Consider the following 12,840-nt stretch of genomic DNA (forward strand, 5'->3'; position numbering starts at 1 on the left):
TAAGCAGTACAACAATCCAAGACAAACTCAAAGGGCTTATGATGAAATATTATCCACCTCCAAAGAAAGAACTGATGGAGTCTGAATGCAGATCAAAGAAGATTTTTCTTCATTTTTATTTTCTACAATGTTTTTTTAATGTCTTTCTTCACAGCGTAACAAATATGGAAATGTGTTTTGTATGATAGCACATGTATAACAACTAGAAAATTGCTTACTATCTCATCTCAGGGAGAGGGGAGAGGAGGAAGGAAGAAAGGGAAATCATTTTCATATTAATGTTATAATATCTTTCAGAAGTTTGTCCCCTTGATCATTTATTTCTTCTCTTTTATTTCTCATCTAAAATCTCTTCTTAGCCTTTGGCTTCTTCTCTAGCACTTAAAATAATTCTACATCTCCCCATCATTAAAAAGACTACTGTAAAAAATGGATTTGAATCCAGGTCTTCAATCCCCAGAAGTCCTTGCTCAACTTCCCCAGAATGCCCTCTAATCTCACTGAAACCTCACCTGGGCAGAGAGTGAGATGGGGTATTTAACCTGGTTGTGAATAGGTTTTTCCCTCTTCTCTTCCTGTCTCCACTGGCAAGCAGACGGGTCTCATGATGTGAGTGAAATTGAATTGGGCCTTTCCGCCGACCTGGCACATGCCTTTCTTACTTGTATTTTTCTTAAATTCTCAACATTTAATAAACCTCAAAAAATATAATACTCCTTGCAGAGAGAAATTAATTTCTACCTGCCTCAGTTCCCTAAATTTTAATCTTAACACTCCGGGGTCAGTGGAGCTAAGATGGCCTTGGAGCAGTAGGAACTTTCTGAATCTCCTTCCAATCAATTGATACAAAGAGTCTCAAAAAGACAGAAATCAAAATTAGATGAGTAAAGGGGTTTTCCAACAGTCCAAAGCCTTAAAGGTAGACAGCATCTGAGGAATTCCACACTATAAGGGGGGTGAAAATACAAGCTGATCACCCTTACCCCACACCACCTACTACACCAGAGTCAGAGCAAAGGCCAAGCAATCTCTAAATTCTCAGGGGCTTGCTGACCACAGACTTACCCATGAGGGCAGTGCAAGGCCTTGGCAACAAGATTTGGGGCCTGAGGCTGAAGAGTGAGGAGCCTGGGCAGCAGAGCAGTGAGATTGGACAGAAACTAGGCTAGCCGCAGCAGAGGCAGCAAGGACTGGAAAAAATAGCCTCAGGGCAAAATGCTTTAAAGTACCCTACACAAAGAACTGCCTGGAAGATACTACCAAGGCAAAGCTCTGGAGGACAGAAGCTAAGAAAGCAATGTCCAACAACATGCGGGAACCTCAATCCATAGGTAGCAAAAGAAATAAGCAACAGCAAAAAAAAAGCTTTTGATCCCAGATAATTCCTATGGAAAAAATGAGCAAAATACAGAAGCAACAGCAGAGAGTGACAAACAAGCAAATACATCCAAACGTTCAAAAAAATATGGAAATTGGTAACAAGATTTTGAGGAACTCAAAAAGGAGTTCAAGAACAAAGTAAGAAAGATAGAAGAAAATGGGAAGAAAAGGGGGGGGGGGAATTAAAGTAATTCAAAAATAAAATAACATCTTAGAAGACAAAATTGCCCACATGGGGAAAGAGACACAGAAATTAAATGAACTAATAAGCAAATTGGATACCAGAATTGACCTGCTAGAAGCCATGAAAAACAGAACAGACCAAACTGAAAAGGGAAAATCAAAAAATCATAGCTCAAAATCAATCTTTAAAGACTATAAATGGGCAAATAGAAGCTAATGATCTCATGAGACAACAAGGATTAATAAAGTAAAATCAAAAGAATGACAAAATAGAAGGTAACATGAAATATCTCATTGAAAAGATAACTGACCTAGAAAACAGATTCAGGAAAAAGAATTTCAGAATTATTGGTCTACCTGAAAGCCTGGAAAAAAAATTAAATCCCTGACATCATATTACAAAAAATTGTCCAAGAAAACTGCCCTGGTACTCTTGAACAAAAGGGCAAAATAGATATTGATAGAGTCCATAGATCACCCCCTACATTACATCCTTAAAAGACAACCCCTAGGAATGTAATAGCCAAATTCAAGAGCTTCCTGGCCAAGGAGAAAATATTGCAAGAAAGAAGAAAAAAACAATTTAGATACCAAGGAGCCCTAGTTCAGGATTACACAGAATCTAGCAGCCTCCACACTAAAGGACCACAAGGCTTGGAATATAATATTCAGGAAGGAAAGAGAATTGGATCTACAACCAAGAATCACCTACCCATCAAAATTGACTATATACATTTAGGGGGAAATATGGGTATTTAACAAAACAGAAGATTTCCAATCGTTCTTGAAAAAAAGACAAAAACTAAATAGAAAATTTAATGTCCAAATACAAAATTCAAGAGTACCATAAAAAGGTAAACGAGAAAGGAGCAGGGGGAATTTAAGGGCTTCAGTAAGGGTAAATTGATTATATTTTTACATGGAAAAATGACATCTGTAACTTTAAAAAATTGATTTAATTATCATAGTAGAAAGAAGAATGATTCGTTGGCACAGATTGTCATACTAAGTTGTTTAAAATGATATAAAAATTAGGGGGGATAGAGGATGGCAATAAAAGAAACTTGAAGGAAGAAGAAAAATAGGATAATTATACCACATAAAGAGGCACATGGAGGGGTGGGAAGCAAGGAAGAATACTATTATAAGAAGGGGAGGAAGAGAGTGGTAATAGATAATATATAAACCTTACTCTCAGTGGAATCAGTTCTGAGAGGGAAGAGCTAATATGCTAAAAATGACAATCCTACCCAAATTAATTTACTTATTTAGTGCCATACCTATCAAACTACCAAAAAAATTTTATAGAATTAGAAAAAATTAAAACAAAATTCATTTGGAAGAAAAAAAGATCAAGAATATCATGGTAAGTAATGAAAAAAATGTGAAGGATTGAGGCCTAGCAGTACCAGATCTTAAACTGTACTATTAAGCAGTGGTCATCAAAACAAATTAGCTAAGAGAGAGAAGGGAGGATCAAAGGAATAGATTTGGGGTAAGATAGTATGCAATAAACCCAAAGATCCCAGCTTTTGGGACAAGAACCCACTGTTGGAAAAAAACTGCTAGGAAAATTGGAAACAGTATGGGAGAGATTAGATTTAGATCAACATCTCACACCCTATACCAAGATGAATTCAGAATGGGTAAATGACTAAAATATAAAGAAGAAAACTATAAATAAATTGGATAAACATAGACTGGTATACCTGTAAGATCTATAAGAAAGGAAAGAATTTTAGACCAAGCAAGAAATAGAGAATATTACAAAATATAAAAAGAATAATTTTGATTACATTAAATTAAAAATGTTTTGTACAAACAAAACCAATGCAACCAAAATTAGAAGGAAAGCAGCAAATTGCAAAAAAATCTTTATAACAAAAACCTCTGACAAAGGTCTAATTACTCAAATTTATAAGGAGCTAATCAATTGTACAGAAAATCAAATCATAGCCCAATTGATCAATGGGCAAGGGACATGAATAGGCACTTATCAGATAAAGAAATCAAAACTACCAATAAACACATGGAAAAGTGTTCTAAATCTCTTATAATTATGGAAATGCAAATCAAAACAGCTCTGAGGTACCACCTCATACCTTGCATATTGGCCAATATGACAGCAAAAGAAATTAATAAATGTTGGAGGGGGTGTGGCAAAACTGGGACATTAATGCATTGCTGGTGGAGTTGTGAATTGATTCAACCATTCTGGAAGACAATTTGGAACTATGCCCAAAGATCTTTAGAAGACTGCCTACCTTTTGATCCAGCCATAGCACTGCTGTGTTTTGTACCCCAAAGAGATATTAGGGGAAAATATGTGTACACAATTATTTATAGCCTCACTCTTTGTGGTAGCAAAAAATTGGAAAATGAAGGGATGCCCTTTAATTGGGGGATGGCTGGCCAAGTTGTGGTATCTGTTGGTGATGGAATACTATTGTGCTAAAAGGAATCATAAACTGGAGAAATTCCATGTGAACCAGAACCTCCAGGAATTGATGGAGAACAAGAGAAGCAGAACCAGGAGAATGTTGTACACAGAGACTATTACACTGTGACACAATAGAATGTAATGTACTTCTCTACCAGCAGCAATACAATGATCCAGGAAAACTCTGAGGGACTTAGGAGAAAGAATGCTATCCATATCCAGAGAAAGAACTGTGGGAGCAGAAACACAGAAGAAAAACAACTGTTTGATCACATGGTTCAGTAGAGATATGATTGGGGATATTGACTCTAAACAATTACTCTATTGCAAATATTAACAATATGGAAATATGTCCTGATCAATGATACATGAAAAACCCAATAGAATTGCTCATTGGCTCTGGGAGAGTAAGGGAGGAGGAGAGGGAAATAACATGAATCATGTGATGATGGGAAAAGATTCTAAATTAATTAATTAAATAAACTTTTAAAATAATAAACTGGAAGAATTCCATGGGAACCGGAACAACCTCCAGGAATTGATACAGAGGGAAAGGAGCAGAACCAGGAGATCATTGTACACAGAGACTGATACACTGGCACAATAAAACATAATGAACTTCTCTACTAGCAGAAATGCAATGACCCAGGACAATTCTAAGGGACTTATGAGAAAGAAGGCTATCCACATCCAGAGAAGTAACTGTGAGAATAGAAACACAAAAAAAAAGCATATGATTGATCCATGAGGATATGATTAGTGATGTTGACAATAAATGATCATTCTATTGTAAATATTAATAATATGGAATTAGTTTTAAACAATAATACAAGTAAATCCCAGTGGAATTGCTTATTGTCTCTGGGACTGGAGAGGGAGGAGGGGAGAGAAAGAACATGAATCATATAACCATGGGAAAATATTTTAAATTAATTAAGTAACTAAATAATTTTGAAGTCTTCAACTGATCCTACCATCCCCTTAAACTATTAACCTGAAGGTGGAGTCAAGATGGTGGTTTAGAATCAGTAGGAGTTCAGACCTCAGAATACCCTTCCTTACTGATCACAAACTGAATGCTCCTAGGGGACTGAAAATGAAACCTAACAACAAGACAGAGCCAACGAGCCCTCCTGCTAGACTCAATTCAAAAGGTATTCCCCCCAAAAGCTGGAATCCGAGAACCTCAGGTTTAAGGGGAAGGCAGAAGGAAGGTCGCAATACCCCTCCCCTACCTAGAGCACTAAGTCTCCAGCAGCAGCAGGAACATGTAGGTGGGCAAAGGCATTGGTCTGGAGGGTGTAGCTTGAGGGCAGGGCTGTGCCAGGCTCAGAGCATTGAACACAGGAAGTGGGGAAGGAGCTAGAGAGGGAGCTCAGAGCTGGCAGACTGGGCAAAGCATCACAGACCCTCCATATTGCTCCAGCCCTCCAGGAGATTTTGGCCTCAGAGCACATTCAGCCCAGCACATCTGAACTTAATTCCATCAAAAGTCTTCAGAGCTCAGGGAAGCCCAAGCTCCGACACCCCACACAACCCCCCCCCCTCCCACAGGCTGCTGGACATTAATCCAATCAAAAGCCTCCAGAGCACAGGGAAGCTCAAACTCCAACACCCATCCCCCACAGACTGCACAGAGAGATCTCCTGACAAAGCTCCAAGAGGGGAGACTGACAGAAAGCACCAAAACCAAAAAAAAAACGAGAGGAGCAAGAGCACAGACAAATACGGAGAATAAAGAAGGGGTAAATATGAGCAAACAGCAGAAAAAGAAGAAAGAAATTACAATAGACAGCTTTTGTACAGTCAACGATCTAAGAGCAAATGGAACAGAGGAAGACAGATCATCAAACGATAAATCATCAATCCCAGCGAATTGGATACAGACTTTGGAAGAATTCAAAACACAATTAAGAGAGGCTGAAGACAATTGGGAAAAGAATTTAAAAACTAAGATGAGTCATCTGTAACTGGAAAATACTATCTTGAAAGCCAAGATCAACCAGCTTGTAAATGAAGCAAAGGAGATGAAAGATGAGGCAAAGAAGATGAAAAATGATACAAAGGAGATGACAGATGAGGTAAAGAGGATGAAAGATGACCTACAAAGAAAATCAGACCAGAAGGAGAAGGATGACCAAAAAACCAGGGATGAAATCCAGTCTTTAAGAACCAGAATACAACAACTAGAATTAAGTGACCTCACAAGGCAGCATGACACTATAAAACAAAGCCAAAAGAATGAAAAAATTGAGGAAAATATAAAACATCTCATTCACAAAACAGAGGATTTAGAAAATCATTTGAGGAGAGACAATTTAAGAATCATTAGTCTTTCAGAAGACCATGACAAAAGAAAAAGCCTGGACACAATACTACAGGAAATTATTCAAGAAAACTGCCCTGATATTCTAGAACAAGAAGGAAAAGAACAAGAGGGAAAAACACCCAGGAATGTTATAGCCAAACTCAAGAACTACCAGAACAAAGAAACGATATTACAAGCTGCCAAGAAAAAGTCACTCAGATACCATGGAAATCACAATGAGGATAATGCAGGATCTGGCTGCATCCACACTGAAGGATCAAAAGTCATGGAATATGATATTTCAGAAAGAAAGAGAACTAGGTCTACAACCAAGAATCAACTACCCAGTAAAACTGACTATATTCTTACAAGGGAAAGTATGGTCATTCAACAAAATAGAAGAATTCCAAGAATTTGTAAAGAAAAGACTAGACCTGAACAGAAAATTTTAAGTCCAAGCACAATATTAAAGAGAATCATCAAAAGGTAATTAAAAGAGGGAAAACAAAACAAAACAAAACAAAACAAACAAAACCTTTTTTTAAGAGACTCAATAAGTTAAAATGTAATGTATCCCTATAAGAAAAGAGGTCATTAGTGACTCTTAAAAACTGTTATTATCACCTGGGCAGCTAGAAGAATTACACTTAGAGGGAACAGTGACAAACTGTATAGGGTGAAATGAAAAGACATAAATAGGTATATAGATATATGTATGCATAAATGCATATACATGTGTGTATACACACACACATATATATACAACTAAAGCTAAAAAAAGAGGTTAATACTAAAATAAATGGGAAAAAACAAATGGGGGTAAATTTATATGTCACAAAGAAGCTCATGGTGGGAGGGGGGAGAACATCAATATACTGGAAGGGTAAAGAGGTTGGAGATAGAAAATACTCAATTCTTACGTGCATTGAAATTGACCCAAAAAAGGAAGAACAATCCAATCCATTGGGGCAGAGAAAAGATTTGCACCCTATAGGGGAGTAGAAGGGTAACAAACAGACTGGTGGGGAGGGAAGCAGTAAAAAGGAGGGAGAGGGTGGGGGTAGTTTTAGAAAGACTGCAGGGAAAATATGGAGGAGGGACAAGAAGGGAGGGGGGTCGAAAGGGAAGTAAAATAAGGGTGGGAACTAGGGGGACTGATTAAAGCATTGGTGTAGAAGGAAATAGTGAAAGAAGAAAAGGCAGGACCAGGAGTAGAAATCAAAATGCTGGGAAATACACAGCTAGTAATCATAACTCTGAAAGTGAATGGAATGAACTCACCCATAAAACACAACCAAATAGCAGAGTGGATTACAATCCAAAACCCTACTATATGCTGTCTGCACATGAGGAAGGTAGATACGCATAGGGTGAAAGTAAGAGGATGGAGCCAAATCTATTGGGCATCAACTCATAAAAAGAAGGTTGGAGTCACAATCATGATATCTGACAAAGCCAAAGTAAAAATAAATCTAGTTAAAAGAGATAGGGAAGTTAATTACATCCTGATTAAAAGGCAGTATAGACAATGAGGAAATATCAGTAGTCAACATGTATGCACCAAATGGCATTGCATCCAAATTTCTAAAGGAGAAACTAGTGGAGCTCAAGGATGAAATGGAAAAACTATACTAATGGGAGATCTGGACCTTCCTCTATTTGAACTAGATAAATCAAACCAAAAAATAAATAAGAAAGAGGTAAAAGAAGTGAATGAAATCTTAGAAAAATTAGAGTTAGTATATATGTGGAGAAAAATAAATAGGGACAAAAAGGAATACACCTTCTTTTCAGCAGCACATGGTAGATTCACAAAAATTGACCATGTATTAGGGCATAAAAACATTGCAAACAAGTGCAAAAGAGCAGAAATAATAAATGCAACCTTCTCAGATCACAATGCAATGAAAATAATAATTTGTAAGGGTACATGGAGAGGTAAGTAAAAAATTAATTGGAAATTAAACAATACAAGTCTCCAAAACCTATTAGTTAAAAAACAAATCATAGAAACAATTAATAACTTCATTGAAGAAAATAACAATGATGAGACATTCTTTCAAAGCCTATGGGATACAGCCAAAGTGGTACTCAGGGGGAAATTTATATCCTTGGGTTCATATATTAGCAAATTAAGGAGGGCAGATGTCAATGAATTGGACATGCAAATTAAAAAACTAGAAAGTGAACAAATCAAAAATCCTCAGATGAAGACTAAATTAGAGATCTTAAAAATCAAAGGAGAAATTAATAAAATTGAAAGCCAAAGAACTATTGATTTAATAAATAAGACTAGAAACTGCTACTTTGAAAAAAAACAAATAAAATAGACAAAGTACTGGTCTGTCTAATTTAAAAAAGGAAAAGAGAAAACCAAATTGACAGAATCCAAATTGAAAAGGGAGGCCTCACCTCTAAAGAAGAGAAAATTAAGACAATCATTAAAAACTATTATGCCTAATTTTATGGCAACAAATATGGTAATTTAGGTGATATGGATGAATTCTTACAAAAATATAAATTGCCTAGACTAACAGAGGAAGAAATAAATTACCTAAACAACCCCATATCAGAAAAAGAAATTGAACAAGCCATCAAAGAACTCCCTGAGAAAAAATCCACAGATCCAGATGGATTCACAAATGAATTCCATCAAACATTCAAACAACAACTAATCCCAATATTATACAAACTATTTGACAGAATAAGCAAAGAAGGAGTTCTACCAAATACATTTTAGGACACTAACATGGTACTGATCCCAAAGCCAGGCAGGTCAAAAACAGAGAAAGAAAACTATAGACCAATATCCTTAATGAACATAGATACAAAAATCTTAAATAGGATACTAGCAAAAAGACTCCAGCAAGTCATCACAAGGGTTATTCTCTATGACCAGGTAGGATTCATACCAGGAATGCAAGGATGGTTCAAAATTGGGTAAACCATCCATATAATTGACCATATTAACAATGAAACCAACAAAAACCACATGATTATCTCAATAGATGCAGAAAAAGTCTTTGAAAAAATACAACCCATCCCTATTGAAAACACTAGAAAGTAAAGAATAGAAGGGCCTTTCCTAAAAATAATAAACAGTATATCTCTAAAATCATCAGCAAATATCATCTGCAATGGGGATAAACTAGAAGCCTTCCCAATAAGATCAGGAATGAAACAAGGATGCCCATTATCACCTCTATTATTTAACATTATACTAGAAACACTAGCAGTAGCAATTAGAGAAGAAAAAGAAATTGAAGGTATTAAAATGGGCAATGAGGAGACCAAGCTATCACTCTTTGTGGATGATATGATGGTCCACTTAAAGAATCCTAGAGAATCAATCAAAAAGCTAGTCGAAATAATCAATAACTTTAGCAAAGTTGCAGGATACAAAATAAACCTGCATAAGTCATCAACATTTCTGTATATCTCCAACACATTTCAACAGCAAGAATTAGAAAGAAAATTCCATTTAAAATCACCCTAGACAATATAAAATACTTGGGAATCTATCTGCTGAGATAAACACAGGAACTATATGAACACAACTACAAAATACTTATTTAGTGCCATATCCATTGAACTACCAAAAAACTTTTTTATTGAATTAGAAAAAACCATAACAAAGTTCATTTGGAAGAACAAAGATCAAGGATATCCAGGGAAATCATGAAACATGAGAAGGAAGGAAGACTTGCAGTCCCAGATCTCAAACTCTATTATAAAGCAAAGTGGTCATCAACACAATTTTGTACTGGCTAAGAGACAGAAAGGAGAATCAGTGGAATAGTCTTGGGGTAAATGACCTCAGCAAGACAGACTATGATAAGCCCAAAGATCCCTGTTTGGGGGACCAAAATCCACTATTTGATAAAAACTGCTGGGAAAATAGGAAGACAGTATGAGAGAGATTAGGTTTGGATCAACATCTCACACCCTACACCAAGATAAACTCAGAATGGGTGAATGACCTGAATATAAAGAAGGAAACTATGAGCAAATTAGGCAAATATAGAATAGTATAGTTGTCAGATCTTTGGGAAAAGAAAGTCTTTAAAACCAAGCAAGAGCTAGAAAAAATCACAAAATGTAAAATCAATAATTTTGATTACATCAAATTAAAAAGGTTTTGTACAAACAAAACTAATGCATACAAAATTAGAAGGAAAGAAACAAATTGGGAAACAATCTTCATTATAAAAACCTCTGAGAAAGGTCTAATTACTCAAATTTATAAAGAGCCAAACCAATTGTACAAAAAATCAAGCCATTCTCCAATTGATAAATCAGCAAGGGACATGAATAGGTGATTCTCAGTTAAAGAAATCAAAACTATTAATAAGCACATGAAAAAGTGTTCTAAATCTCTTATAATCAGAGAAATGCAAATCGAAACAACTCTGAGGTATCACCTCACACCTAGCAGATTGGCTAACATGACAGCAAAGGAAAGTAATGAATGCTGGAGGGGATGTGGCAAAGTTAGGACATTAATGCATTGCTGGTGGAGTTGTGAATTGATCCAACCATTCTGGAGGGCAATTTGGAACTATGCCCAAAGGGTGATAAAAGACTGTCTGCCCTTTGATCCAGCCATAGCACTGCTGGGTTTGTACCCCAAAGAGATAATAAGGAAAAAGACATGCACAAGAATATTCATAGCTGTGCTCTTTTTGGTGGCAAAAAAATTGAAAAATTAGGGGATGCCCTTCAATTGGGTAATAGCTGAACAAATTGTGGTATATGTTGGTGATGGAATACTATTGTGCTCAAAGGAATAATAAAGTGGAGGAATTCCATGGAGACTGGAACAACCTCCAGGAATTGATGCAGAGTGAGAGGAGCAGAACCAGGAAAACTTTGTACACAGAATCTGATACACTGTGGTACAATTGAATGTAACAGACTTCTCCATTAGTGACAATGCAATGACCATGAACAAGTTGGAGGAATCTACAAGAAAAACCACTATCCACATTCAGAGGAAACACTGTGGGAGTAGAAACACCAAAGAAAAACAACTGCTTGATGATACATGGATTGAAGGGATATGTTTGGGGATGTAGACCCTAAATGAACATCCTAATGCAAACATCAACAACATGGAAATAGGTTCTGATCAAGGACACAAGTAATACCCAATGAAATTGCATGTTGGCTGCGTGAAGGGTAGGTGGAGGGGAGGGAGGGAAATAATGTGATTATTGTAACCAAGGAATAATGTTCTAAATTGACTATAAATTAATTCCGATGGGGGGAAAAACTATTAATCTATGTCTCTGCTCCCTTTCACAGTCCCCCCATTTTCTTATTTCCTACTCTCTTCTCAATCCATTACAATTTGGCTTCCAACTCCACTAAAATCTATTCAACATTTACAAAAATCACTTTCTCCAAGATAGCAATGATCTCTCAATTTCTAAATTAAATGTCCTTTTTTAGTCCACATTCTACTTGGTCTCTGTGCAATTTTTGACACTCCCATACTTGCTACTCATCCTCTCTTTGGTTTTTATTATACAGTTTTCTCTTTGTTACCCTACCCATCTAAATACCCTTCCTTGATCTTCTTTGCTGGATAGCCATCTTTCCTCCTCCCAGTAAATTTGGTTATCCCCCAAAAATTGTCTCCCCATCTTTTTTCTTCACTCTATATTCTGTCCCTTAGAATTTCATCAGTTCCCTCAAGTTCAATTATTATTTCTATACCAATGATTCCAAATCAACATATCTAGGAATTGCCATTCAACTATTCCAGGTCTGCATGACCAACAGCCTGCTACAGACCTACCAACTAGACATTCTACAGGTATCTAAAACTTATCACGTCTAAAATGGAGTTCATTACAAATAAAGCCTCACCAAGCCCTAGGCAAAAAACTGTGAAATTTGTTTTCTAAGTTACTTTGTTTTCTCTTTTAGAATCAGTCTTTGCATCAACTGTTTAGGATCCCCAAGTTAGTAACCCATACTCTAGATCTTCTCTTCTATTTGGAAAGCCCCTTTCTCATTATCTCCACAAACACATGCAAAAATTATCTTTGTCAGTGTTCCATTTTTTTAGAATTTCTGTAGGTGATGGGCTAATTATTCTGATAATATATTTCAGGTAAGATGAAGAAATATGGCACAGTTATAGAAAACTGGGATTGGTATCAGGAAAACCTGGGTTCAAATCCCACTTAATATGTGACATTGGACACATTTAAATCTCTATGTGCTTCATGCAATTCTAGGATTTGTTTACTAAATAATGCCTTTTCTTATATTAGAGTCCTCATATAATCTTTCCTTAAATGCAAAGAGGCAATATTGTGGAGATTTCAAGAACCAGTGGCACATCTAGGTGAGAGATATTTAGGAAAAACAGACACAGGTTTAGTAACTCGATTTTATGGTATATCTGGTGTGATTAAGCTACCTAAAGGCACTCAGAATTAAGTTCATGTGGGTTTAGGATATTTAGCAATTTAATGTGTTTATTTCACTAGCACTTTGAGACCATCTTCTGAGGTCTCTT

The sequence above is a fragment of the Monodelphis domestica genome, chromosome 3 (assembly GCF_027887165.1).
Source record: "Monodelphis domestica isolate mMonDom1 chromosome 3, mMonDom1.pri, whole genome shotgun sequence".
Taxonomy (NCBI): Eukaryota; Metazoa; Chordata; class Mammalia; order Didelphimorphia; family Didelphidae; genus Monodelphis; species Monodelphis domestica.